The sequence below is a fragment of the Epinephelus lanceolatus genome, chromosome 7 (genome assembly GCF_041903045.1).
Source record: "Epinephelus lanceolatus isolate andai-2023 chromosome 7, ASM4190304v1, whole genome shotgun sequence".
NCBI classification, from domain to species: Eukaryota; Metazoa; Chordata; class Actinopteri; order Perciformes; family Serranidae; genus Epinephelus; species Epinephelus lanceolatus.
In genome coordinates, this window is record NC_135740.1 from 12,672,478 (window position 1) to 12,699,207 (window position 26,730).

Here is a 26,730-nt window from a genome sequence, read left to right on the forward strand (position 1 = left end):
GCAGACTGAGGGGGTTTCAGGGTACCATGATAATTCTGGGCTCTCTAATGTTGCTGTACTTTTTGAATAAATGTAAGCAGTATTTCTAGAGTGGTGCTTTGACCTGCAGGATATTCTGAAATGTTTTCTGTGATGGTTGTCAACACGATTTCTCCGAAAAATACACCAATTGAAACCAAAAGAATGAGAGCAATTATTATGTCATTATCATGTGAATGGAAGAGGGGGTAGGGGGTGGACACTTAGCTGCCCTCACTTCCAGCAAGTCGTGCGCAAACAATTGTGGGTGTTTTATACACATGCATCCCTGACGTTTCTCTGAAAGAAGGACTCAGTCCTCGGTAGATTTGGAAGGATCCTTAACATTGGAACAGTCCTTCCGCGGTATTTGATGACGTAGCATCCTTGAAATTCAGTCATTTAAGGATCGTCCTTCGACTTTGAGAAACACCCCAAGAGTGGGGCAGTGGTTACTGTTTGATGAGTGAGAAAGAGTGCATTGGAACAACTGTGCACTTTACAATGAAGCCATTAGCATTATGTAGCAAAAAATGACCAGGTTCAACTCTCTAAGTGAAAACATGGATGTATAGGAGAAAGACATACTTGTCATCCAAGGAATTTGGGATTAGCAGAGGATGGTTTCGATCCATCGACCTCTGGGTTATGGGCCCAGCACGCTTCCGCTGCGCCACTCTGCTCAATATGCCAAGGTCAGCAGTTTAAAAATCTGTGGCCCAATATTGTGGGCACCTTTGGGATCTTGAGGGAACCAAGATTTCAGCAGCAACGGATGCTTAGTCATCTGACATCAGGGCAATGACAGCATGGAAGGAAAGTAAAGAGACATCCTCTTGATCCAAAGTTTACACAGCTAGCAGAGGGTGGTTTCCATGGACCGACATCTGGTTTATGAGCCTCGCCCGCTAGGTTCAATTTTGTGTGAATCTTTGGGAACCCGTGCCAACCAAGATTAGTCAGCGTACAGGCTGAAATGTTAAGCATTTGGTGGACCTTGCGGTGATGCTTTTTTTCGAGATTTTCCCAACTCCATCCAATAATCTTGGAACGTGTCCACATGAGACACCTGTGGCAATGAAACCTCAGTCATTTGATGACATGGCAAATTGAGTGTGGGTGGAAAGGATAGAAGCATCCTCCCACTTGGCCCCTCTACCTCATTTTTTTCAGTATCGCTCCCGCTCTGCTCAGTGGTGCTTCACAAACTCTAGTCAAGGTACTCAGCTGTCAATGATTATTGCTCCTTCAACAGCAAGCAGTGCTGCCATGTAAATACATTCAACCAATCAGACTTAAGAGCAAAGGTCAACATTTGACATTGCTTGAATGACAAGTGTTTTCAAAGTGAGAAGAATCAGATATTGACCTCGGCAATATTTTCCACTCCACAATGAATGCTTATGTCACTAAAGATACTTGTGGCAATGACTGCTTTGTCATCTTAAACCATGGCAATGTGAATATGGATGGAATTGGTAGAGTCAGCACGGAGCCATCCAAACATCCACTTGTCTTTTGCTTCACACAAGTCTATTACCCTTAAGTACACCAATAAGAGGTGCATGCAATTGAGGACAACATCAGGTTACCACATGAATCACTTCACCATGACCTGGTATCCTACATTGCCAGATGGCAGTGGTGGGATTTGAACCCACGCCTCCTGAGAGACTGGAGCCTAAATCCAGCGCCTTAGACCACTCGGCCACACTACCTGCAACAGCCTCATTCTCGTGTCTGGACCTTTTTCTTTCCTCCGCTCAGCCACACTCATGTGTGACACATGCCCTATATTGAACATTGGACATTTCATGTTTCTTGCAGAGCGTAGAAGGCTTTTGCCAGGATGGCACAGAATGACACCTCTTGCGCTTGGCTCGTTGGTCTAGGGGTATGATTCTCGCTTAGGGTGCGAGAGGTCCCGGGTTCAAATCCCGGATGAGCCCAAAAGCAAGAGCGAATATTTACTTTCTGAGGAACTGTGCAGGAGAAGGACCTGAGGGTGCAGGAGTAAAAACCGTGATCATGTGAGAGTTCAAATACTGGAAAAGCCCAAGGAGGTCAAAGTCAAGGTTAAGGACTGTCCTACCAAGGAAGGATCCTACAGAGTCAATGCAGGAGTCCTTCCTAGCATTGGAACAGGCTAACAAGTGCCCCCAGATGTACATCATTTCCCTCAGCAGACTGAGGGGGTTTCAGGGTACCATGATAATTCTGGACTCTCTAATGTTGCTGTACTTTTTGAATAAATGTAAGCAGTATTTCTAGAGTGGTGCTTTGACCTGCAGGATATTCTGAAATGTTTTCTGTGATGGTTGTCAACACGATTTCTCCGAAAAATACACCAATTGAAACCAAAAGAATGAGAGCAATTATTATGTCATTATCATGTGAATGGAAGAGGGGGTAGGGGGTGGACACTTAGCTGCCCTCACTTCCAGCAAGTCGTGCGCAAACAATTGTGGGTGTTTTATACACATGCATCCCTGACGTTTCTCTGAAAGAAGGACTCAGTCCTCGGTAGATTTGGAAGGATCCTTAACATTGGAACAGTCCTTCCGCGGTATTTGATGACGTAGCATCCTTGAAATTCAGTCATTTAAGAATCGTCCTTCGACTTTGAGAAACACCCCAAGAGTGGGGCAGTGGTTACTGTTTGATGAGTGAGAAAGAGTGCATTGGAAGAACTGTGCACTTTACAATGAAGCCATTAGCATTATGTAGCAAAAAATGACCAGGTTCAACTCTCTAAGTGAAAACATGGATGTATAGGAGAAAGACATACTTGTCATCCAAGGAACTTGGGATTAGCAGAGGATGGTTTCGATCCATGGACCTCTGGGTTATGGGCCCAGCACGCTTCCGCTGCGCCACTCTGCTCAATACGCCAAGGTCAGCAGTTTAAAAATCTGTGGCCCAATATTGTGGGCACCTTTGGGATCTTGAGGGAACCAAGATTTCAGCAGCAACGGATGCTTAGTCATCTGACATCAGGGCAATGACAGCATGGAAGGAAAGTAAAGAGACATCCTCTTGATCCAAAGTTTACACAGCTAGCAGAGGGTGGTTTCCATGGACCGACATCTGGTTTATGAGCCTCGCCCGCTAGGTTCAATTTTGTGTGAATCTTTGGGAACCCGTGCCAACCAAGATTAGTCAGCGTACAGGCTGAAATGTTAAGCATTTGGTGGACCTTGCGGTGATGCTTTTTCTCGAGATTTTCCCAACTCCATCCAATAATCTTGGAACGTGTCCACATGAGACACCTGTGGCAATGAAACCTCAGTCATTTGATGACATGGCAAATTGAGTGTGGGTGGAAAGGATAGAAGCATCCTCCCACTTGGCCCCTCTACCTCATTTTTTTCAGTATCACTCCCGCTCTGCTCAGTGGTGCTTCACAAACTCTAGTCAAGGTACTCAGCTGTCAATGATTATTGCTCCTTCAACAGCAAGCAGTGCTGCCATGTAAATACATTCAACCAATCAGACTTAAGAGCAAAGGTCAACATTTGACATTGCTTGAATGACAAGTGTTTTCAAAGTGAGAAGAATCAGATATTGACCTTGGCAATATTTTCCACTCCACAATGAATGCTTATGTCACTAAAGATACTTGTGGCAATGACTGCTTTGTCATCTTAAACCATAGCAATGTGAATATGGATGGAATTGGTAGAGTCAGCACGGAGCCATCCAAACATCCACTTGTCTTTTGCTTCACACAAGTCTATTACCCTTAAGTACACCAATAAGAGGTGCATGCAATTGAGGACAACATCAGGTTACCACATGAATCACTTCACCATGACCTGGTATCCTACATTGCCAAATGGCAGTGGTGGGATTTGAACCCACGCCTCCTGAGAGACTGGAGCCTAAATCCAGCGCCTTAGACCACTCGGCCACACTACCTGCAACAGCCTCATTCTCGTGTCTGGACCTTTTTCTTTCCTCCGCTCAGCCACACTCATGTGTGACACATGCCCTATATTGAACATTGGACATTTCATGTTTCTTGCAGAGCGTAGAAGGCTTTTGCCAGGATGGCACAGAATGACACCTCTTGCGCTTTGCTCGTTGGTCTAGGGGTATGATTCTCGCTTAGGGTGCGAGAGGTCCCGGGTTCAAATCCCGGACGAGCCCAAAAGCAAGAGCGAATGTTTACTTTCTGAGGAACTGTGCAGAAGAAGAACCTCAGAGTGCAGGAGTAAAAACCGTGATCATGTGAGAGTTCAAATACTGGAAAAGCCCAAGGAGGTCAAAGTCAAGGTCAAGGACTGTCCTACCAAGGAAGGATCCTACAGAGTCAATGCAGGAGTCCTTCCTAGCATTGGAACAGGCTAACAAGTGCCCCCAGATGTACATCATTTCCCTCAGCAGACTGAGGGGGTTTCAGGGTACCATGATAATTCTGGGCTCTCTAATGTTGCTGTACTTTTTGAATAAATGTAAGCAGTATTTCTAGAGTGGTGCTTTGACCTGCAGGATATTCTGAAATGTTTTCTGTGATGGTTGTCAACACGATTTCTCCGAAAAATACACCAATTGAAACCAAAAGAATGAGAGCAATTATTATGTCATTATCATGTGAATGGAAGAGGGGGTAGGGGGTGGACACTTAGCTGCCCTCACTTCCAGCAAGTCGTGCGCAAACAATTGTGGGTGTTTTATACACATGCATCCCTGACGTTTCTCTGAAAGAAGGACTCAGTCCTCGGTAGATTTGGAAGGATCCTTAACATTGGAACAGTCCTTCCGCGGTATTTGATGACGTAGCATCCTTGAAATTCAGTCATTTAAGGATCGTCCTTCGACTTTGAGAAACACCCCAAGAGTGGGGCAGTGGTTACTGTTTGATGAGTGAGAAAGAGTGCATTGGAACAACTGTGCACTTTACAATGAAGCCATTAGCATTATGTAGCAAAAAATGACCAGGTTCAACTCTCTAAGTGAAAACATGGATGTATAGGAGAAAGACATACTTGTCATCCAAGGAATTTGGGATTAGCAGAGGATGGTTTCGATCCATCGACCTCTGGGTTATGGGCCCAGCACGCTTCCGCTGCGCCACTCTGCTCAATATGCCAAGGTCAGCAGTTTAAAAATCTGTGGCCCAATATTGTGGGCACCTTTGGGATCTTGAGGGAACCAAGATTTCAGCAGCAACGGATGCTTAGTCATCTGACATCAGGGCAATGACAGCATGGAAGGAAAGTAAAGAGACATCCTCTTGATCCAAAGTTTACACAGCTAGCAGAGGGTGGTTTCCATGGACCGACATCTGGTTTATGAGCCTCGCCCGCTAGGTTCAATTTTGTGTGAATCTTTGGGAACCCGTGCCAACCAAGATTAGTCAGCGTACAGGCTGAAATGTTAAGCATTTGGTGGACCTTGCGGTGATGCTTTTTTTCGAGATTTTCCCAACTCCATCCAATAATCTTGGAACGTGTCCACATGAGACACCTGTGGCAATGAAACCTCAGTCATTTGATGACATGGCAAATTGAGTGTGGGTGGAAAGGATAGAAGCATCCTCCCACTTGGCCCCTCTACCTCATTTTTTTCAGTATCGCTCCCGCTCTGCTCAGTGGTGCTTCACAAACTCTAGTCAAGGTACTCAGCTGTCAATGATTATTGCTCCTTCAACAGCAAGCAGTGCTGCCATGTAAATACCTTCAACCAATCAGACTTAAGAGCAAAGGTCAACATTTGACATTGCTTGAATGACAAGTGTTTTCAAAGTGAGAAGAATCAGATATTGACCTTGGCAATATTTTGCACTCCACAATGAATGCTTATGTCACTAAAGATACTTGTGGCAATGACTGCTTTGTCATCTTAAACCATGGCAATGTGAATATGGATGGAATTGGTAGAGTCAGCACGGAGCCATCCAAACATCCACTTGTCTTTTGCTTCACACAAGTCTATTACCCTTAAGTACACCAATAAGAGGTGCATGCAATTGAGGACAACATCAGGTTACCACATGAATCACTTCACCATGACCTGGTATCCTACATTGCCAGATGGCAGTGGTGGGATTTGAACCCACGCCTCCTGAGAGACTGGAGCCTAAATCCAGCGCCTTAGACCACTCGGCCACACTACCTGCAACAGCCTCATTCTCGTGTCTGGACCTTTTTCTTTCCTCCGCTCAGCCACACTCATGTGTGACACATGCCCTATATTGAACATTGGACATTTCATGTTTCTTGCAGAGCGTAGAAGGCTTTTGCCAGGATGGCACAGAATGACACCTCTTGCGCTTGGCTCGTTGGTCTAGGGGTATGATTCTCGCTTAGGGTGCGAGAGGTCCCGGGTTCAAATCCCAGATGAGCCCAAAAGCAAGAGCGAGTGTTTACTTTCTGAGGAACTGTGCAGGAGAAGGACCTGAGGGTGCAGGAGTAAAAACCGTGATCATGTGAGAGTTCAAATACTGGAAAAGCCCAAGGAGGTCAAAGTCAAGGTCAAGGACTGTCCTACCAAGGAAGGATCCTACAGAGTCAATGCAGGAGTCCTTCCTAGCATTGGAACAGGCTAACAAGTGCCCCCAGATGTACATCATTTCCCTCAGCAGACTGAGGGGGTTTCAGGGTACCATGATAATTCTGGACTCTCTAATGTTGCTGTACTTTTTGAATAAATGTAAGCAGTATTTCTAGAGTGGTGCTTTGACCTGCAGGATATTCTGAAATGTTTTCTGTGATGGTTGTCAACACGATTTCTCCGAAAAATACACCAATTGAAACCAAAAGAATGAGAGCAATTATTATGTCATTATCATGTGAATGGAAGAGGGGGTAGGGGGTGGACACTTAGCTGCCCTCACTTCCAGCAAGTCGTGCGCAAACAATTGTGGGTGTTTTATACACATGCATCCCTGACGTTTCTCTGAAAGAAGGACTCAGTCCTCGGTAGATTTGGAAGGATCCTTAACATTGGAACAGTCCTTCCGCGGTATTTGATGACGTAGCATCCTTGAAATTCAGTCATTTAAGGATCGTCCTTCGACTTTGAGAAACACCCCAAGAGTGGGGCAGTGGTTACTGTTTGATGAGTGAGAAAGAGTGCATTGGAACAACTGTGCACTTTACAATGAAGCCATTAGCATTATGTAGCAAAAAATGACCAGGTTCAACTCTCTAAGTGAAAACATGGATGTATAGGAGAAAGACATACTTGTCATCCAAGGAACTTGGGATTAGCAGAGGATGGTTTCGATCCATGGACCTCTGGGTTATGGGCCCAGCACGCTTCCGCTGCGCCACTCTGCTCAATACGCCAAGGTCAGCAGTTTAAAAATCTGTGGCCCAATATTGTGGGCACCTTTGGGATCTTGAGGGAACCAAGATTTCAGCAGCAACGGATGCTTAGTCATCTGACATCAGGGCAATGACAGCATGGAAGGAAAGTAAAGAGACATCCTCTTGATCCAAAGTTTACACAGCTAGCAGAGGGTGGTTTCCATGGACCGACATCTGGTTTATGAGCCTCGCCCGCTAGGTTCAATTTTGTGTGAATCTTTGGGAACCCGTGCCAACCAAGATTAGTCAGCGTACAGGCTGAAATGTTAAGCATTTGGTGGACCTTGCGGTGATGCTTTTTCTCGAGATTTTCCCAACTCCATCCAATAATCTTGGAACGTGTCCACATGAGACACCTGTGGCAATGAAACCTCAGTCATTTGATGACATGGCAAATTGAGTGTGGGTGGAAAGGATAGAAGCATCCTCCCACTTGGCCCCTCTACCTCATTTTTTTCAGTATCACTCCCGCTCTGCTCAGTGGTGCTTCACAAACTCTAGTCAAGGTACTCAGCTGTCAATGATTATTGCTCCTTCAACAGCAAGCAGTGCTGCCATGTAAATACATTCAACCAATCAGACTTAAGAGCAAAGGTCAACATTTGACATTGCTTGAATGACAAGTGTTTTCAAAGTGAGAAGAATCAGATATTGACCTTGGCAATATTTTCCACTCCACAATGAATGCTTATGTCACTAAAGATACTTGTGGCAATGACTGCTTTGTCATCTTAAACCATAGCAATGTGAATATGGATGGAATTGGTAGAGTCAGCACGGAGCCATCCAAACATCCACTTGTCTTTTGCTTCACACAAGTCTATTACCCTTAAGTACACCAATAAGAGGTGCATGCAATTGAGGACAACATCAGGTTACCACATGAATCACTTCACCATGACCTGGTATCCTACATTGCCAGATGGCAGTGGTGGGATTTGAACCCACGCCTCCTGAGAGACTGGAGCCTAAATCCAGCGCCTTAGACCACTCGGCCACACTACCTGCAACAGCCTCATTCTCGTGTCTGGACCTTTTTCTTTCCTCCGCTCAGCCACACTCATGTGTGACACATGCCCTATATTGAACATTGGACATTTCATGTTTCTTGCAGAGCGTAGAAGGCTTTTGCCAGGATGGCACAGAATGACACCTCTTGCGCTTGGCTCGTTGGTCTAGGGGTATGATTCTCGCTTAGGGTGCGAGAGGTCCCGGGTTCAAATCCCGGACGAGCCCAAAAGCAAGAGCGAATATTTACTTTCTGAGGAACTGTGCAGAAGAAGAACCTCAGGGTGCAGGAGTAAAAACCGTGATCATGTGAGAGTTCAAATACTGGAAAAGCCCAAGGAGGTCAAAGTCAAGGTCAAGGACTGTCCTACCAAGGAAGGATCCTACAGAGTCAATGCAGGAGTCCTTCCTAGCATTGGAACAGGCTAACAAGTGCCCCCAGATGTACATCATTTCCCTCAGCAGACTGAGGGGGTTTCAGGGTACCATGATAATTCTGGGCTCTCTAATGTTGCTATACTTTTTGAATAAATGTAAGCAGTATTTCTAGAGTGGTGCTTTGACCTGCAGGATATTCTGAAATGTTTTCTGTGATGGTTGTCAACACGATTTCTCCGAAAAATACACCAATTGAAACCAAAAGAATGAGAGCAATTATTATGTCATTATCATGTGAATGGAAGAGGGGGTAGGGGGTGGACACTTAGCTGCCCTCACTTCCAGCAAGTCGTGCGCAAACAATTGTGGGTGTTTTATACACATGCATCCCTGACGTTTCTCTGAAAGAAGGACTCAGTCCTCGGTAGATTTGGAAGGATCCTTAACATTGGAACAGTCCTTCCGCGGTATTTGATGACGTAGCATCCTTGAAATTCAGTCATTTAAGGATCGTCCTTCGACTTTGAGAAACACCCCAAGAGTGGGGCAGTGGTTACTGTTTGATGAGTGAGAAAGAGTGCATTGGAAGAACTGTGCACTTTACAATGAAGCCATTAGCATTATGTAGCAAAAAATGACCAGGTTCAACTCTCTAAGTGAAAACATGGATGTATAGGAGAAAGACATACTTGTCATCCAAGGAACTTGGGATTAGCAGAGGATGGTTTCGATCCATTAACCTCTGGGTTATGGGCCCAGCACGCTTCCGCTGCGCCACTCTGCTCAATATGCCAAGGTCAGCAGTTTAAAAATCTGTGGCCCAATATTGTGGGCACCTTTGGGATCTTGAGGGAACCAAGATTTCAGCAGCAACGGATGCTTAGTCATCTGACATCAGGGCAATGACAGCATGGAAGGAAAGTAAAGAGACATCCTCTTGATCCAAAGTTTACACAGCTAGCAGAGGGTGGTTTCCATGGACCGACATCTGGTTTATGAGCCTCGCCCGCTAGGTTCAATTTTGTGTGAATCTTTGGGAACCCATGCCAACCAAGATTAGTCAGCGTACAGGCTGAAATGTTAAGCATTTGGTGGACCTTGCGGTGATGCTTTTTCTCGAGATCTTCCCAACTCCATCCAATAATCTTGGAACGTGTCCACATGAGACACCTGTGGCAATGAAACCTCAGTCATTTGATGACATGGCAAATTGAGTGTGAGTGGAAAGGATAGAAGCATCCTCCCACTTGGCCCCTCTACCTCATTTTTTTCAGTATCACTCCCGCTCTGCTCAGTGGTGCTTCACAAACTCTAGTCAAGGTACTCAGCTGTCAATGATTATTGCTCCTTCAAAAGCAAGCAGTGCTGCCATGTAAATACCTTCAACCAATCAGACTTAAGAGCAAAGGTCAACATTTGACATTGCTTGAATGACAAGTGTTTTCAAAGTGAGAAGAATCAGATATTGACCTCGGCAATATTTTGCACTCCACAATGAATGCTTATGTCACTAAAGATACTTGTGGCAATGACTGCTTTGTCTTCTTAAACCATGGCAATGTGAATATGGATGGAATTGGTAGAGTCAGCACGGAGCCATCCAACATCCACTTGTCTTTTGCTTCACACAAGTCTATTACCCTTACGTACACCAATAAGAGGTGCATGCAATTGAGGACAACATCAGGTTACCACATGAATCACTTCACCATGACCTGGTATCCTACATTGCCAGATGGCAGTGGTGGGATTTGAACCCACGCCTCCTGAGAGACTGGAGCCTAAATCCAGCGCCTTAGACCACTCGGCCACACTACCTGCAACAGCCTCATTCTCGTGTCTGGACCTTTTTCTTTCCTCCGCTCAGCCACACTCATGTGTGACACATGCCCTATATTGAACATTGGACATTTCATGTTTCTTGCAGAGCGTAGAAGGCTTTTGCCAGGATGGCACAGAATGACACCTCTTGCGCTTGGCTCGTTGGTCTAGGGGTATGATTCTCGCTTAGGGTGCGAGAGGTCCCGGGTTCAAATCCCGGATGAGCCCAAAAGCAAGAGCGAATGTTTACTTTCTGAGGAACTGTGCAGGAGAAGGACCTGAGGGTGCAGGAGTAAAAACCGTGATCATGTGAGAGTTCAAATACTGGAAAAGCCCAAGGAGGTCAAAGTCAAGGTTAAGGACTGTCCTACCAAGGAAGGATCCTACAGAGTCAATGCAGGAGTCCTTCCTAGCATTGGAACAGGCTAACAAGTGCCCCCAGATGTACATCATTTCCCTCAGCAGACTGAGGGGGTTTCAGGGTACCATGATAATTCTGGGCTCTCTAATGTTGCTGTACTTTTTGAATAAATGTAAGCAGTATTTCTAGAGTGGTGCTTTGACCTGCAGGATATTCTGAAATGTTTTCTGTGATGGTTGTCAACACGATTTCTCCGAAAAATACACCAATTGAAACCAAAAGAATGAGAGCAATTATTATGTCATTATCATGTGAATGGAAGAGGGGGTAGGGGGTGGACACTTAGCTGCCCTCACTTCCAGCAAGTCGTGCGCAAACAATTGTGGGTGTTTTATACACATGCATCCCTGACGTTTCTCTGAAAGAAGGACTCAGTCCTCGGTAGATTTGGAAGGATCCTTAACATTGGAACAGTCCTTCCGCGGTATTTGATGACGTAGCATCCTTGAAATTCAGTCATTTAAGAATCGTCCTTCGACTTTGAGAAACACCCCAAGAGTGGGGCAGTGGTTACTGTTTGATGAGTGAGAAAGAGTGCATTGGAAGAACTGTGCACTTTACAATGAAGCCATTAGCATTATGTAGCAAAAAATGACCAGGTTCAACTCTCTAAGTGAAAACATGGATGTATAGGAGAAAGACATACTTGTCATCCAAGGAATTTGGGATTAGCAGAGGATGGTTTCGATCCATCGACCTCTGGGTTATGGGCCCAGCACGCTTCCGCTGCGCCACTCTGCTCAATATGCCAAGGTCAGCAGTTTAAAAATCTGTGGCCCAATATTGTGGGCACCTTTGGGATCTTGAGGGAACCAAGATTTCAGCAGCAACGGATGCTTAGTCATCTGACATCAGGGCAATGACAGCATGGAAGGAAAGTAAAGAGACATCCTCTTGATCCAAAGTTTACACAGCTAGCAGAGGGTGGTTTCCATGGACCGACATCTGGTTTATGAGCCTCGCCCGCTAGGTTCAATTTTGTGTGAATCTTTGGGAACCCGTGCCAACCAAGATTAGTCAGCGTACAGGCTGAAATGTTAAGCATTTGGTGGACCTTGCGGTGATGCTTTTTTTCGAGATTTTCCCAACTCCATCCAATAATCTTGGAACGTGTCCACATGAGACACCTGTGGCAATGAAACCTCAGTCATTTGATGACATGGCAAATTGAGTGTGGGTGGAAAGGATAGAAGCATCCTCCCACTTGGCCCCTCTACCTCATTTTTTTCAGTATCGCTCCCGCTCTGCTCAGTGGTGCTTCACAAACTCTAGTCAAGGTACTCAGCTGTCAATGATTATTGCTCCTTCAACAGCAAGCAGTGCTGCCATGTAAATACCTTCAACCAATCAGACTTAAGAGCAAAGGTCAACATTTGACATTGCTTGAATGACAAGTGTTTTCAAAGTGAGAAGAATCAGATATTGACCTTGGCAATATTTTGCACTCCACAATGAATGCTTATGTCACTAAAGATACTTGTGGCAATGACTGCTTTGTCATCTTAAACCATGGCAATGTGAATATGGATGGAATTGGTAGAGTCAGCACGGAGCCATCCAAACATCCACTTGTCTTTTGCTTCACACAAGTCTATTACCCTTAAGTACACCAATAAGAGGTGCATGCAATTGAGGACAACATCAGGTTACCACATGAATCACTTCACCATGACCTGGTATCCTACATTGCCAGATGGCAGTGGTGGGATTTGAACCCACGCCTCCTGAGAGACTGGAGCCTAAATCCAGCGCCTTAGACCACTCGGCCACACTACCTGCAACAGCCTCATTCTCGTGTCTGGACCTTTTTCTTTCCTCCGCTCAGCCACACTCATGTGTGACACATGCCCTATATTGAACATTGGACATTTCATGTTTCTTGCAGAGCGTAGAAGGCTTTTGCCAGGATGGCACAGAATGACACCTCTTGCGCTTGGCTCGTTGGTCTAGGGGTATGATTCTCGCTTAGGGTGCGAGAGGTCCCGGGTTCAAATCCCGGATGAGCCCAAAAGCAAGAGCGAATGTTTACTTTCTGAGGAACTGTGCAGGAGAAGGACCTGAGGGTGCAGGAGTAAAAACCGTGATCATGTGAGAGTTCAAATACTGGAAAAGCCCAAGGAGGTCAAAGTCAAGGTCAAGGACTGTCCTACCAAGGAAGGATCCTACAGAGTCAATGCAGGAGTCCTTCCTAGCATTGGAACAGGCTAACAAGTGCCCCCAGATGTACATCATTTCCCTCAGCAGACTGAGGGGGTTTCAGGGTACCATGATAATTCTGGACTCTCTAATGTTGCTGTACTTTTTGAATAAATGTAAGCAGTATTTCTAGAGTGGTGCTTTGACCTGCAGGATATTCTGAAATGTTTTCTGTGATGGTTGTCAACACGATTTCTCCGAAAAATACACCAATTGAAACCAAAAGAATGAGAGCAATTATTATGTCATTATCATGTGAATGGAAGAGGGGGTAGGGGGTGGACACTTAGCTGCCCTCACTTCCAGCAAGTCGTGCGCAAACAATTGTGGGTGTTTTATACACATGCATCCCTGACGTTTCTCTGAAAGAAGGACTCAGTCCTCGGTAGATTTGGAAGGATCCTTAACATTGGAACAGTCCTTCCGCGGTATTTGATGACGTAGCATCCTTGAAATTCAGTCATTTAAGGATCGTCCTTCGACTTTGAGAAACACCCCAAGAGTGGGGCAGTGGTTACTGTTTGATGAGTGAGAAAGAGTGCATTGGAACAACTGTGCACTTTACAATGAAGCCATTAGCATTATGTAGCAAAAAATGACCAGGTTCAACTCTCTAAGTGAAAACATGGATGTATAGGAGAAAGACATACTTGTCATCCAAGGAACTTGGGATTAGCAGAGGATGGTTTCGATCCATGGACCTCTGGGTTATGGGCCCAGCACGCTTCCGCTGCGCCACTCTGCTCAATACGCCAAGGTCAGCAGTTTAAAAATCTGTGGCCCAATATTGTGGGCACCTTTGGGATCTTGAGGGAACCAAGATTTCAGCAGCAACGGATGCTTAGTCATCTGACATCAGGGCAATGACAGCATGGAAGGAAAGTAAAGAGACATCCTCTTGATCCAAAGTTTACACAGCTAGCAGAGGGTGGTTTCCATGGACCGACATCTGGTTTATGAGCCTCGCCCGCTAGGTTCAATTTTGTGTGAATCTTTGGGAACCCGTGCCAACCAAGATTAGTCAGCGTACAGGCTGAAATGTTAAGCATTTGGTGGACCTTGCGGTGATGCTTTTTCTCGAGATTTTCCCAACTCCATCCAATAATCTTGGAACGTGTCCACATGAGACACCTGTGGCAATGAAACCTCAGTCATTTGATGACATGGCAAATTGAGTGTGGGTGGAAAGGATAGAAGCATCCTCCCACTTGGCCCCTCTACCTCATTTTTTTCAGTATCACTCCCGCTCTGCTCAGTGGTGCTTCACAAACTCTAGTCAAGGTACTCAGCTGTCAATGATTATTGCTCCTTCAACAGCAAGCAGTGCTGCCATGTAAATACATTCAACCAATCAGACTTAAGAGCAAAGGTCAACATTTGACATTGCTTGAATGACAAGTGTTTTCAAAGTGAGAAGAATCAGATATTGACCTTGGCAATATTTTCCACTCCACAATGAATGCTTATGTCACTAAAGATACTTGTGGCAATGACTGCTTTGTCATCTTAAACCATAGCAATGTGAATATGGATGGAATTGGTAGAGTCAGCACGGAGCCATCCAAACATCCACTTGTCTTTTGCTTCACACAAGTCTATTACCCTTAAGTACACCAATAAGAGGTGCATGCAATTGAGGACAACATCAGGTTACCACATGAATCACTTCACCATGACCTGGTATCCTACATTGCCAGATGGCAGTGGTGGGATTTGAACCCACGCCTCCTGAGAGACTGGAGCCTAAATCCAGCGCCTTAGACCACTCGGCCACACTACCTGCAACAGCCTCATTCTCGTGTCTGGACCTTTTTCTTTCCTCCGCTCAGCCACACTCATGTGTGACACATGCCCTATATTGAACATTGGACATTTCATGTTTCTTGCAGAGCGTAGAAGGCTTTTGCCAGGATGGCACAGAATGACACCTCTTGCGCTTGGCTCGTTGGTCTAGGGGTATGATTCTCGCTTAGGGTGCGAGAGGTCCCGGGTTCAAATCCCGGACGAGCCCAAAAGCAAGAGCGAATATTTACTTTCTGAGGAACTGTGCAGAAGAAGAACCTCAGGGTGCAGGAGTAAAAACCGTGATCATGTGAGAGTTCAAATACTGGAAAAGCCCAAGGAGGTCAAAGTCAAGGTCAAGGACTGTCCTACCAAGGAAGGATCCTACAGAGTCAATGCAGGAGTCCTTCCTAGCATTGGAACAGGCTAACAAGTGCCCCCAGATGTACATCATTTCCCTCAGCAGACTGAGGGGGTTTCAGGGTACCATGATAATTCTGGGCTCTCTAATGTTGCTATACTTTTTGAATAAATGTAAGCAGTATTTCTAGAGTGGTGCTTTGACCTGCAGGATATTCTGAAATGTTTTCTGTGATGGTTGTCAACACGATTTCTCCGAAAAATACACCAATTGAAACCAAAAGAATGAGAGCAATTATTATGTCATTATCATGTGAATGGAAGAGGGGGTAGGGGGTGGACACTTAGCTGCCCTCACTTCCAGCAAGTCGTGCGCAAACAATTGTGGGTGTTTTATACACATGCATCCCTGACGTTTCTCTGAAAGAAGGACTCAGTCCTCGGTAGATTTGGAAGGATCCTTAACATTGGAACAGTCCTTCCGCGGTATTTGATGACGTAGCATCCTTGAAATTCAGTCATTTAAGGATCGTCCTTCGACTTTGAGAAACACCCCAAGAGTGGGGCAGTGGTTACTGTTTGATGAGTGAGAAAGAGTGCATTGGAACAACTGTGCACTTTACAATGAAGCCATTAGCATTATGTAGCAAAAAATGACCAGGTTCAACTCTCTAAGTGAAAACATGGATGTATAGGAGAAAGACATACTTGTCATCCAAGGAACTTGGGATTAGCAGAGGATGGTTTCGATCCATTAACCTCTGGGTTATGGGCCCAGCACGCTTCCGCTGCGCCACTCTGCTCAATATGCCAAGGTCAGCAGTTTAAAAATCTGTGGCCCAATATTGTGGGCACCTTTGGGATCTTGAGGGAACCAAGATTTCAGCAGCAACGGATGCTTAGTCATCTGACATCAGGGCAATGACAGCATGGAAGGAAAGTAAAGAGACATCCTCTTGATCCAAAGTTTACACAGCTAGCAGAGGGTGGTTTCCATGGACCGACATCTGGTTTATGAGCCTCGCCCGCTAGGTTCAATTTTGTGTGAATCTTTGGGAACCCATGCCAACCAAGATTAGTCAGCGTACAGGCTGAAATGTTAAGCATTTGGTGGACCTTGCGGTGATGCTTTTTCTCGAGATCTTCCCAACTCCATCCAATAATCTTGGAACGTGTCCACATGAGACACCTGTGGCAATGAAACCTCAGTCATTTGATGACATGGCAAATTGAGTGTGAGTGGAAAGGATAGAAGCATCCTCCCACTTGGCCCCTCTACCTCATTTTTTTCAGTATCACTCCCGCTCTGCTCAGTGGTGCTTCACAAACTCTAGTCAAGGTACTCAGCTGTCAATGATTATTGCTCCTTCAACAGCAAGCAGTGCTGCCATGTAAATACCTTCAACCAATCAGACTTAAGAGCAAAGGTCAACATTTGACATTGCTTGAATGACAAGTGTTTTCAAAGTGAGAAGAATCAGATATTGACCTCGGCAATATTTTGCACTCCACAATGAATGCTTATGTCACTAAAGATACTTGTGGCAATGACTGCTTTGTCATCTTAAACCATGGCAATGTGAATATGGATGGAATTGGTAGAGTCAGCACGGAGCCATCCAAACATCCACTTGTCTTTTGCTTCACACAAGTCTATTACCCTTAAGTACACCAATAAGAGGTGCATGCAATTGAGGACAACATCAGGTTACCACATGAATCACTTCACCATGACCTGGTATCCTACATTGCCAGATGGCAGTGGTGGGATTTGAACCCACGCCTCCTGAGAGACTGGAGCCTAAATCCAGCGCCTTAGACCACTCGGCCACACTACCTGCAACAGCCTCATTCTCGTGTCTGGACCTTTTTCTTTCCTCCGCTCAGCCACACTCATGTGTGACACATGCCCTATATTGAACATTGGACATTTCATGTTTCTTGCAGAGCGTAGAAGGCTTTTGCCAGGATGGCACAGAATGACACCTCTTGCGCTTGGCTCGTTGGTCTAGGGGTATGATTCTCGCTTAGGGTGCGAGAGGTCCCGGGTTCAAATCCCGGATGAGCCCAAAAGCAAGAGCGAATGTTTACTTTCTGAGGAACTGTGCAGGAGAAGGACCTGAGGGTGCAGGAGTAAAAACCGTGATCATGTGAGAGTTCAAATACTGGAAAAGCCCAAGGAGGTCAAAGTCAAGGTTAAGGACTGTCCTACCAAGGAAGGATCCTACAGAGTCAATGCAGGAGTCCTTCCTAGCATTGGAACAGGCTAACAAGTGCCCCCAGATGTACATCATTTCCCTCAGCAGACTGAGGGGGTTTCAGGGTACCATGATAATTCTGGGCTCTCTAATGTTGCTGTACTTTTTGAATAAATGTAAGCAGTATTTCTAGAGTGGTGCTTTGACCTGCAGGATATTCTGAAATGTTTTCTGTGATGGTTGTCAACACGATTTCTCCGAAAAATACACCAATTGAAACCAAAAGAATGAGAGCAATTATTATGTCATTATCATGTGAATGGAAGAGGGGGTAGGGGGTGGACACTTAGCTGCCCTCACTTCCAGCAAGTCGTGCGCAAACAATTGTGGGTGTTTTATACACATGCATCCCTGACGTTTCTCTGAAAGAAGGACTCAGTCCTCGGTAGATTTGGAAGGATCCTTAACATTGGAACAGTCCTTCCGCGGTATTTGATGACGTAGCATCCTTGAAATTCAGTCATTTAAGAATCGTCCTTCGACTTTGAGACACACCCCAAGAGTGGGGCAGTGGTTACTGTTTGATGAGTGAGAAAGAGTGCATTGGAAGAACTGTGCACTTTACAATGAAGCCATTAGCATTATGTAGCAAAAAATGACCAGGTTCAACTCTCTAAGTGAAAACATGGATGTATAGGAGAAAGACATACTTGTCATCCAAGGAACTTGGGATTAGCAGAGGATGGTTTCGATCCATGGACCTCTGGGTTATGGGCCCAGCACGCTTCCGCTGCGCCACTCTGCTCAATACGCCAAGGTCAGCAGTTTAAAAATCTGTGGCCCAATATTGTGGGCACCTTTGGGATCTTGAGGGAACCAAGATTTCAGCAGCAACGGATGCTTAGTCATCTGACATCAGGGCAATGACAGCATGGAAGGAAAGTAAAGAGACATCCTCTTGATCCAAAGTTTACACAGCTAGCAGAGGGTGGTTTCCATGGACCGACATCTGGTTTATGAGCCTCGCCCGCTAGGTTCAATTTTGTGTGAATCTTTGGGAACCCGTGCCAACCAAGATTAGTCAGCGTACAGGCTGAAATGTTAAGCATTTGGTGGACCTTGCGGTGATGCTTTTTCTCGAGATTTTCCCAACTCCATCCAATAATCTTGGAACGTGTCCACATGAGACACCTGTGGCAATGAAACCTCAGTCATTTGATGACATGGCAAATTGAGTGTGGGTGGAAAGGATAGAAGCATCCTCCCACTTGGCCCCTCTACCTCATTTTTTTCAGTATCACTCCCGCTCTGCTCAGTGGTGCTTCACAAACTCTAGTCAAGGTACTCAGCTGTCAATGATTATTGCTCCTTCAACAGCAAGCAGTGCTGCCATGTAAATACATTCAACCAATCAGACTTAAGAGCAAAGGTCAACATTTGACATTGCTTGAATGACAAGTGTTTTCAAAGTGAGAAGAATCAGATATTGACCTTGGCAATATTTTCCACTCCACAATGAATGCTTATGTCACTAAAGATACTTGTGGCAATGACTGCTTTGTCATCTTAAACCATAGCAATGTGAATATGGATGGAATTGGTAGAGTCAGCACGGAGCCATCCAAACATCCACTTGTCTTTTGCTTCACACAAGTCTATTACCCTTAAGTACACCAATAAGAGGTGCATGCAATTGAGGACAACATCAGGTTACCACATGAATCACTTCACCATGACCTGGTATCCTACATTGCCAAATGGCAGTGGTGGGATTTGAACCCACGCCTCCTGAGAGACTGGAGCCTAAATCCAGCGCCTTAGACCACTCGGCCACACTACCTGCAACAGCCTCATTCTCGTGTCTGGACCTTTTTCTTTCCTCCGCTCAGCCACACTCATGTGTGACACATGCCCTATATTGAACATTGGACATTTCATGTTTCTTGCAGAGCGTAGAAGGCTTTTGCCAGGATGGCACAGAATGACACCTCTTGCGCTTTGCTCGTTGGTCTAGGGGTATGATTCTCGCTTAGGGTGCGAGAGGTCCCGGGTTCAAATCCCGGACGAGCCCAAAAGCAAGAGCGAATATTTACTTTCTGAGGAACTGTGCAGAAGAAGAACCTCAGGGTGCAGGAGTAAAAACCGTGATCATGTGAGAGTTCAAATACTGGAAAAGCCCAAGGAGGTCAAAGTCAAGGTCAAGGACTGTCCTACCAAGGAAGGATCCTACAGAGTCAATGCAGGAGTCCTTCCTAGCATTGGAACAGGCTAACAAGTGCCCCCAGATGTACATCATTTCCCTCAGCAGACTGAGGGGGTTTCAGGGTACCATGATAATTCTGGGCTCTCTAATGTTGCTGTACTTTTTGAATAAATGTAAGCAGTATTTCTAGAGTGGTGCTTTGACCTGCAGGATATTCTGAAATGTTTTCTGTGATGGTTGTCAACACGATTTCTCCGAAAAATACACCAATTGAAACCAAAAGAATGAGAGCAATTATTATGTCATTATCATGTGAATGGAAGAGGGGGTAGGGGGTGGACACTTAGCTGCCCTCACTTCCAGCAAGTCGTGCGCAAACAATTGTGGGTGTTTTATACACATGCATCCCTGACGTTTCTCTGAAAGAAGGACTCAGTCCTCGGTAGATTTGGAAGGATCCTTAACATTGGAACAGTCCTTCCGCGGTATTTGATGACGTAGCATCCTTGAAATTCAGTCATTTAAGGATCGTCCTTCGACTTTGAGAAACACCCCAAGAGTGGGGCAGTGGTTACTGTTTGATGAGTGAGAAAGAGTGCATTGGAAGAACTGTGCACTTTACAATGAAGCCATTAGCATTATGTAGCAAAAAATGACCAGGTTCAACTCTCTAAGTGAAAACATGGATGTATAGGAGAAAGACATACTTGTCATCCAAGGAATTTGGGATTAGCAGAGGATGGTTTCGATCCATCGACCTCTGGGTTATGGGCCCAGCACGCTTCCGCTGCGCCACTCTGCTCAATATGCCAAGGTCAGCAGTTTAAAAATCTGTGGCCCAATATTGTGGGCACCTTTGGGATCTTGAGGGAACCAAGATTTCAGCAGCAACGGATGCTTAGTCATCTGACATCAGGGCAATGACAGCATGGAAGGAAAGTAAAGAGACATCCTCTTGATCCAAAGTTTACACAGCTAGCAGAGGGTGGTTTCCATGGACCGACATCTGGTTTATGAGCCTCGCCCGCTAGGTTCAATTTTGTGTGAATCTTTGGGAACCCGTGCCAACCAAGATTAGTCAGCGTACAGGCTGAAATGTTAAGCATTTGGTGGACCTTGCGGTGATGCTTTTTTTCGAGATTTTCCCAACTCCATCCAATAATCTTGGAACGTGTCCACATGAGACACCTGTGGCAATGAAACCTCAGTCATTTGATGACATGGCAAATTGAGTGTGGGTGGAAAGGATAGAAGCATCCTCCCACTTGGCCCCTCTACCTCATTTTTTTCAGTATCGCTCCCGCTCTGCTCAGTGGTGCTTCACAAACTCTAGTCAAGGTACTCAGCTGTCAATGATTATTGCTCCTTCAACAGCAAGCAGTGCTGCCATGTAAATACCTTCAACCAATCAGACTTAAGAGCAAAGGTCAACATTTGACATTGCTTGAATGACAAGTGTTTTCAAAGTGAGAAGAATCAGATATTGACCTTGGCAATATTTTGCACTCCACAATGAATGCTTATGTCACTAAAGATACTTGTGGCAATGACTGCTTTGTCATCTTAAACCATGGCAATGTGAATATGGATGGAATTGGTAGAGTCAGCACGGAGCCATCCAAACATCCACTTGTCTTTTGCTTCACACAAGTCTATTACCCTTAAGTACACCAATAAGAGGTGCATGCAATTGAGGACAACATCAGGTTACCACATGAATCACTTCACCATGACCTGGTATCCTACATTGCCAGATGGCAGTGGTGGGATTTGAACCCACGCCTCCTGAGAGACTGGAGCCTAAATCCAGCGCCTTAGACCACTCGGCCACACTACCTGCAACAGCCTCATTCTCGTGTCTGGACCTTTTTCTTTCCTCCGCTCAGCCACACTCATGTGTGACACATGCCCTATATTGAACATTGGACATTTCATGTTTCTTGCAGAGCGTAGAAGGCTTTTGCCAGGATGGCACAGAATGACACCTCTTGCGCTTGGCTCGTTGGTCTAGGGGTATGATTCTCGCTTAGGGTGCGAGAGGTCCCGGGTTCAAATCCCGGATGAGCCCAAAAGCAAGAGCGAATGTTTACTTTCTGAGGAACTGTGCAGGAGAAGGACCTGAGGGTGCAGGAGTAAAAACCGTGATCATGTGAGAGTTCAAATACTGGAAAAGCCCAAGGAGGTCAAAGTCAAGGTCAAGGACTGTCCTACCAAGGAAGGATCCTACAGAGTCAATGCAGGAGTCCTTCCTAGCATTGGAACAGGCTAACAAGTGCCCCCAGATGTACATCATTTCCCTCAGCAGACTGAGGGGGTTTCAGGGTACCATGATAATTCTGGACTCTCTAATGTTGCTGTACTTTTTGAATAAATGTAAGCAGTATTTCTAGAGTGGTGCTTTGACCTGCAGGATATTCTGAAATGTTTTCTGTGATGGTTGTCAACACGATTTCTCCGAAAAATACACCAATTGAAACCAAAAGAATGAGAGCAATTATTATGTCATTATCATGTGAATGGAAGAGGGGGTAGGGGGTGGACACTTAGCTGCCCTCACTTCCAGCAAGTCGTGCGCAAACAATTGTGGGTGTTTTATACACATGCATCCCTGACGTTTCTCTGAAAGAAGGACTCAGTCCTCGGTAGATTTGGAAGGATCCTTAACATTGGAACAGTCCTTCCGCGGTATTTGATGACGTAGCATCCTTGAAATTCAGTCATTTAAGAATCGTCCTTCGACTTTGAGAAACACCCCAAGAGTGGGGCAGTGGTTACTGTTTGATGAGTGAGAAAGAGTGCATTGGAACAACTGTGCACTTTACAATGAAGCCATTAGCATTATGTAGCAAAAAATGACCAGGTTCAACTCTCTAAGTGAAAACATGGATGTATAGGAGAAAGACATACTTGTCATCCAAGGAACTTGGGATTAGCAGAGGATGGTTTCGATCCATGGACCTCTGGGTTATGGGCCCAGCACGCTTCCGCTGCGCCACTCTGCTCAATACGCCAAGGTCAGCAGTTTAAAAATCTGTGGCCCAATATTGTGGGCACCTTTGGGATCTTGAGGGAACCAAGATTTCAGCAGCAACGGATGCTTAGTCATCTGACATCAGGGCAATGACAGCATGGAAGGAAAGTAAAGAGACATCCTCTTGATCCAAAGTTTACACAGCTAGCAGAGGGTGGTTTCCATGGACCGACATCTGGTTTATGAGCCTCGCCCGCTAGGTTCAATTTTGTGTGAATCTTTGGGAACCCGTGCCAACCAAGATTAGTCAGCGTACAGGCTGAAATGTTAAGCATTTGGTGGACCTTGCGGTGATGCTTTTTCTCGAGATTTTCCCAACTCCATCCAATAATCTTGGAACGTGTCCACATGAGACACCTGTGGCAATGAAACCTCAGTCATTTGATGACATGGCAAATTGAGTGTGGGTGGAAAGGATAGAAGCATCCTCCCACTTGGCCCCTCTACCTCATTTTTTTCAGTATCACTCCCGCTCTGCTCAGTGGTGCTTCACAAACTCTAGTCAAGGTACTCAGCTGTCAATGATTATTGCTCCTTCAACAGCAAGCAGTGCTGCCATGTAAATACATTCAACCAATCAGACTTAAGAGCAAAGGTCAACATTTGACATTGCTTGAATGACAAGTGTTTTCAAAGTGAGAAGAATCAGATATTGACCTTGGCAATATTTTGCACTCCACAATGAATGCTTATGTCACTAAAGATACTTGTGGCAATGACTGCTTTGTCATCTTAAACCATAGCAATGTGAATATGGATGGAATTGGTAGAGTCAGCACGGAGCCATCCAAACATCCACTTGTCTTTTGCTTCACACAAGTCTATTACCCTTAAGTACACCAATAAGAGGTGCATGCAATTGAGGACAACATCAGGTTACCACATGAATCACTTCACCATGACCTGGTATCCTACATTGCCAGATGGCAGTGGTGGGATTTGAACCCACGCCTCCTGAGAGACTGGAGCCTAAATCCAGCGCCTTAGACCACTCGGCCACACTACCTGCAACAGCCTCATTCTCGTGTCTGGACCTTTTTCTTTCCTCCGCTCAGCCACACTCATGTGTGACACATGCCCTATATTGAACATTGGACATTTCATGTTTCTTGCAGAGCGTAGAAGGCTTTTGCCAGGATGGCACAGAATGACACCTCTTGCGCTTGGCTCGTTGGTCTAGGGGTATGATTCTCGCTTAGGGTGCGAGAGGTCCCGGGTTCAAATCCCGGACGAGCCCAAAAGCAAGAGCGAATATTTACTTTCTGAGGAACTGTGCAGAAGAAGAACCTCAGGGTGCAGGAGTAAAAACCGTGATCATGTGAGAGTTCAAATACTGGAAAAGCCCAAGGAGGTCAAAGTCAAGGTCAAGGACTGTCCTACCAAGGAAGGATCCTACAGAGTCAATGCAGGAGTCCTTCCTAGCATTGGAACAGGCTAACAAGTGCCCCCAGATGTACATCATTTCCCTCAGCAGACTGAGGGGGTTTCAGGGTACCATGATAATTCTGGGCTCTCTAATGTTGCTATACTTTTTGAATAAATGTAAGCAGTATTTCTAGAGTGGTGCTTTGACCTGCAGGATATTCTGAAATGTTTTCTGTGATGGTTGTCAACACGATTTCTCCGAAAAATACACCAATTGAAACCAAAAGAATGAGAGCAATTATTATGTCATTATCATGTGAATGGAAGAGGGGGTAGGGGGTGGACACTTAGCTGCCCTCACTTCCAGCAAGTTGTGCGCAAACAATTGTGGGTGTTTTATACACATGCATCCCTGACGTTTCTCTGAAAGAAGGACTCAGTCCTCGGTAGATTTGGAAGGATCCTTAACATTGGAACAGTCCTTCCGCGGTATTTGATGACGTAGCATCCTTGAAATTCAGTCATTTAAGGATCGTCCTTCGACTTTGAGAAACACCCCAAGAGTGGGGCAGTGGTTACTGTTTGATGAGTGAGAAAGAGTGCATTGGAACAACTGTGCACTTTACAATGAAGCCATTAGCATTATGTAGCAAAAAATGACCAGGTTCAACTCTCTAAGTGAAAACATGGATGTATAGGAGAAAGACATACTTGTCATCCAAGGAACTTGGGATTAGCAGAGGATGGTTTCGATCCATTAACCTCTGGGTTATGGGCCCAGCACGCTTCCGCTGCGCCACTCTGCTCAATATGCCAAGGTCAGCAGTTTAAAAATCTGTGGCCCAATATTGTGGGCACCTTTGGGATCTTGAGGGAACCAAGATTTCAGCAGCAACGGATGCTTAGTCATCTGACATCAGGGCAATGACAGCATGGAAGGAAAGTAAAGAGACATCCTCTTGATCCAAAGTTTACACAGCTAGCAGAGGGTGGTTTCCATGGACCGACATCTGGTTTATGAGCCTCGCCCGCTAGGTTCAATTTTGTGTGAATCTTTGGGAACCCATGCCAACCAAGATTAGTCAGCGTACAGGCTGAAATGTTAAGCATTTGGTGGACCTTGCGGTGATGCTTTTTCTCGAGATCTTCCCAACTCCATCCAATAATCTTGGAACGTGTCCACATGAGACACCTGTGGCAATGAAACCTCAGTCATTTGATGACATGGCAAATTGAGTGTGGGTGGAAAGGATAGAAGCATCCTCCCACTTGGCCCCTCTACCTCATTTTTTTCAGTATCACTCCCGCTCTGCTCAGTGGTGCTTCACAAACTCTAGTCAAGGTACTCAGCTGTCAATGATTATTGCTCCTTCAACAGCAAGCAGTGCTGCCATGTAAATACATTCAACCAATCAGACTTAAGAGCAAAGGTCAACATTTGACATTGCTTGAATGACAAGTGTTTTCAAAGTGAGAAGAATCAGATATTGACCTCGGCAATATTTTCCACTCCACAATGAATGCTTATGTCACTAAAGATACTTGTGGCAATGACTGCTTTGTCATCTTAAACCATAGCAATGTGAATATGGATGGAATTGGTAGAGTCAGCACGGAGCCATCCAAACATCCACTTGTCTTTTGCTTCACACAAGTCTATTACCCTTAAGTACACCAATAAGAGGTGCATGCAATTGAGGACAACATCAGGTTACCACATGAATCACTTCACCATGACCTGGTATCCTACATTGCCAGATGGCAGTGGTGGGATTTGAACCCACGCCTCCTGAGAGACTGGAGCCTAAATCCAGCGCCTTAGACCACTCGGCCACACTACCTGCAACAGCCTCATTCTCGTGTCTGGACCTTTTTCTTTCCTCCGCTCAGCCACACTCATGTGTGACACATGCCCTATATTGAACATTGGACATTTCATGTTTCTTGCAGAGCGTAGAAGGCTTTTGCCAGGATGGCACAGAATGACACCTCTTGCGCTTGGCTCGTTGGTCTAGGGGTATGATTCTCGCTTAGGGTGCGAGAGGTCCCGGGTTCAAATCCCGGACGAGCCCAAAAGCAAGAGCGAATATTTACTTTCTGAGGAACTGTGCAGAAGAAGAACCTCAGGGTGCAGGAGTAAAAACCGTGATCATGTGAGAGTTCAAATACTGGAAAAGCCCAAGGAGGTCAAAGTCAAGGTCAAGGACTGTCCTACCAAGGAAGGATCCTACAGAGTCAATGCAGGAGTCCTTCCTAGCATTGGAACAGGCTAACAAGTGCCCCCAGATGTACATCATTTCCCTCAGCAGACTGAGGGGGTTTCAGGGTACCATGATAATTCTGGGCTCTCTAATGTTGCTGTACTTTTTGAATAAATGTAAGCAGTATTTCTAGAGTGGTGCTTTGACCTGCAGGATATTCTGAAATGTTTTCTGTGATGGTTGTCAACACGATTTCTCCGAAAAATACACCAATTGAAACCAAAAGAATGAGAGCAATTATTATGTCATTATCATGTGAATGGAAGAGGGGGTAGGGGGTGGACACTTAGCTGCCCTCACTTCCAGCAAGTCGTGCGCAAACAATTGTGGGTGTTTTATACACATGCATCCCTGACGTTTCTCTGAAAGAAGGAC

The 26,730-nt window shown here is 45.4% G+C and overlaps 28 non-coding genes across 28 annotated transcripts; 12 read left to right on the forward strand and 16 right to left on the reverse strand.

The window, feature by feature from the left end:
• Positions 1-629: 629 nt before the first annotated feature.
• trnam-cau (transfer RNA methionine (anticodon CAU)) lies at positions 630-701 on the reverse strand. The gene has a single exon. It is a non-coding gene; the product is annotated as a tRNA-Met (tRNA).
• Positions 702-1,654: 953 nt separating this feature from the next.
• trnal-uag (transfer RNA leucine (anticodon UAG)) lies at positions 1,655-1,736 on the reverse strand. Its single transcript has one exon. It is a non-coding gene; the product is annotated as a tRNA-Leu (tRNA).
• Positions 1,737-1,895: 159 nt separating this feature from the next.
• trnap-agg (transfer RNA proline (anticodon AGG)) lies at positions 1,896-1,967 on the forward strand. Its single transcript has one exon. It is a non-coding gene; the product is annotated as a tRNA-Pro (tRNA).
• A 1,887-nt stretch (positions 1,968-3,854) lies between these two features.
• On the reverse strand, positions 3,855-3,936 carry trnal-uag (transfer RNA leucine (anticodon UAG)). The gene has a single exon. It is a non-coding gene; the product is annotated as a tRNA-Leu (tRNA).
• Positions 3,937-4,095: 159 nt separating this feature from the next.
• On the forward strand, positions 4,096-4,169 carry trnap-agg (transfer RNA proline (anticodon AGG)). The gene has a single exon. It is a non-coding gene; the product is annotated as a tRNA-Pro (tRNA).
• An 860-nt stretch (positions 4,170-5,029) lies between these two features.
• Positions 5,030-5,101, reverse strand: trnam-cau (transfer RNA methionine (anticodon CAU)). Its single transcript has one exon. It is a non-coding gene; the product is annotated as a tRNA-Met (tRNA).
• Positions 5,102-6,054: 953 nt separating this feature from the next.
• On the reverse strand, positions 6,055-6,136 carry trnal-uag (transfer RNA leucine (anticodon UAG)). Its single transcript has one exon. It is a non-coding gene; the product is annotated as a tRNA-Leu (tRNA).
• A 159-nt stretch (positions 6,137-6,295) lies between these two features.
• On the forward strand, positions 6,296-6,367 carry trnap-agg (transfer RNA proline (anticodon AGG)). Its single transcript has one exon. It is a non-coding gene; the product is annotated as a tRNA-Pro (tRNA).
• A 1,887-nt stretch (positions 6,368-8,254) lies between these two features.
• On the reverse strand, positions 8,255-8,336 carry trnal-uag (transfer RNA leucine (anticodon UAG)). The gene has a single exon. It is a non-coding gene; the product is annotated as a tRNA-Leu (tRNA).
• A 159-nt stretch (positions 8,337-8,495) lies between these two features.
• Positions 8,496-8,567, forward strand: trnap-agg (transfer RNA proline (anticodon AGG)). Its single transcript has one exon. It is a non-coding gene; the product is annotated as a tRNA-Pro (tRNA).
• Positions 8,568-10,453: 1,886 nt separating this feature from the next.
• On the reverse strand, positions 10,454-10,535 carry trnal-uag (transfer RNA leucine (anticodon UAG)). The gene has a single exon. It is a non-coding gene; the product is annotated as a tRNA-Leu (tRNA).
• Positions 10,536-10,694: 159 nt separating this feature from the next.
• trnap-agg (transfer RNA proline (anticodon AGG)) lies at positions 10,695-10,766 on the forward strand. Its single transcript has one exon. It is a non-coding gene; the product is annotated as a tRNA-Pro (tRNA).
• An 862-nt stretch (positions 10,767-11,628) lies between these two features.
• On the reverse strand, positions 11,629-11,700 carry trnam-cau (transfer RNA methionine (anticodon CAU)). Its single transcript has one exon. It is a non-coding gene; the product is annotated as a tRNA-Met (tRNA).
• A 953-nt stretch (positions 11,701-12,653) lies between these two features.
• Positions 12,654-12,735, reverse strand: trnal-uag (transfer RNA leucine (anticodon UAG)). The gene has a single exon. It is a non-coding gene; the product is annotated as a tRNA-Leu (tRNA).
• Positions 12,736-12,894: 159 nt separating this feature from the next.
• Positions 12,895-12,966, forward strand: trnap-agg (transfer RNA proline (anticodon AGG)). The gene has a single exon. It is a non-coding gene; the product is annotated as a tRNA-Pro (tRNA).
• A 1,887-nt stretch (positions 12,967-14,853) lies between these two features.
• Positions 14,854-14,935, reverse strand: trnal-uag (transfer RNA leucine (anticodon UAG)). Its single transcript has one exon. It is a non-coding gene; the product is annotated as a tRNA-Leu (tRNA).
• Positions 14,936-15,094: 159 nt separating this feature from the next.
• trnap-agg (transfer RNA proline (anticodon AGG)) lies at positions 15,095-15,166 on the forward strand. The gene has a single exon. It is a non-coding gene; the product is annotated as a tRNA-Pro (tRNA).
• Positions 15,167-17,053: 1,887 nt separating this feature from the next.
• Positions 17,054-17,135, reverse strand: trnal-uag (transfer RNA leucine (anticodon UAG)). The gene has a single exon. It is a non-coding gene; the product is annotated as a tRNA-Leu (tRNA).
• A 159-nt stretch (positions 17,136-17,294) lies between these two features.
• trnap-agg (transfer RNA proline (anticodon AGG)) lies at positions 17,295-17,366 on the forward strand. Its single transcript has one exon. It is a non-coding gene; the product is annotated as a tRNA-Pro (tRNA).
• A 1,887-nt stretch (positions 17,367-19,253) lies between these two features.
• Positions 19,254-19,335, reverse strand: trnal-uag (transfer RNA leucine (anticodon UAG)). Its single transcript has one exon. It is a non-coding gene; the product is annotated as a tRNA-Leu (tRNA).
• A 159-nt stretch (positions 19,336-19,494) lies between these two features.
• On the forward strand, positions 19,495-19,568 carry trnap-agg (transfer RNA proline (anticodon AGG)). The gene has a single exon. It is a non-coding gene; the product is annotated as a tRNA-Pro (tRNA).
• An 860-nt stretch (positions 19,569-20,428) lies between these two features.
• trnam-cau (transfer RNA methionine (anticodon CAU)) lies at positions 20,429-20,500 on the reverse strand. Its single transcript has one exon. It is a non-coding gene; the product is annotated as a tRNA-Met (tRNA).
• A 953-nt stretch (positions 20,501-21,453) lies between these two features.
• On the reverse strand, positions 21,454-21,535 carry trnal-uag (transfer RNA leucine (anticodon UAG)). The gene has a single exon. It is a non-coding gene; the product is annotated as a tRNA-Leu (tRNA).
• Positions 21,536-21,694: 159 nt separating this feature from the next.
• Positions 21,695-21,766, forward strand: trnap-agg (transfer RNA proline (anticodon AGG)). The gene has a single exon. It is a non-coding gene; the product is annotated as a tRNA-Pro (tRNA).
• A 1,887-nt stretch (positions 21,767-23,653) lies between these two features.
• trnal-uag (transfer RNA leucine (anticodon UAG)) lies at positions 23,654-23,735 on the reverse strand. The gene has a single exon. It is a non-coding gene; the product is annotated as a tRNA-Leu (tRNA).
• A 159-nt stretch (positions 23,736-23,894) lies between these two features.
• Positions 23,895-23,966, forward strand: trnap-agg (transfer RNA proline (anticodon AGG)). The gene has a single exon. It is a non-coding gene; the product is annotated as a tRNA-Pro (tRNA).
• A 1,887-nt stretch (positions 23,967-25,853) lies between these two features.
• Positions 25,854-25,935, reverse strand: trnal-uag (transfer RNA leucine (anticodon UAG)). The gene has a single exon. It is a non-coding gene; the product is annotated as a tRNA-Leu (tRNA).
• Positions 25,936-26,094: 159 nt separating this feature from the next.
• On the forward strand, positions 26,095-26,166 carry trnap-agg (transfer RNA proline (anticodon AGG)). Its single transcript has one exon. It is a non-coding gene; the product is annotated as a tRNA-Pro (tRNA).
• The last annotated feature ends 564 nt before the right edge of the window (positions 26,167-26,730 follow it).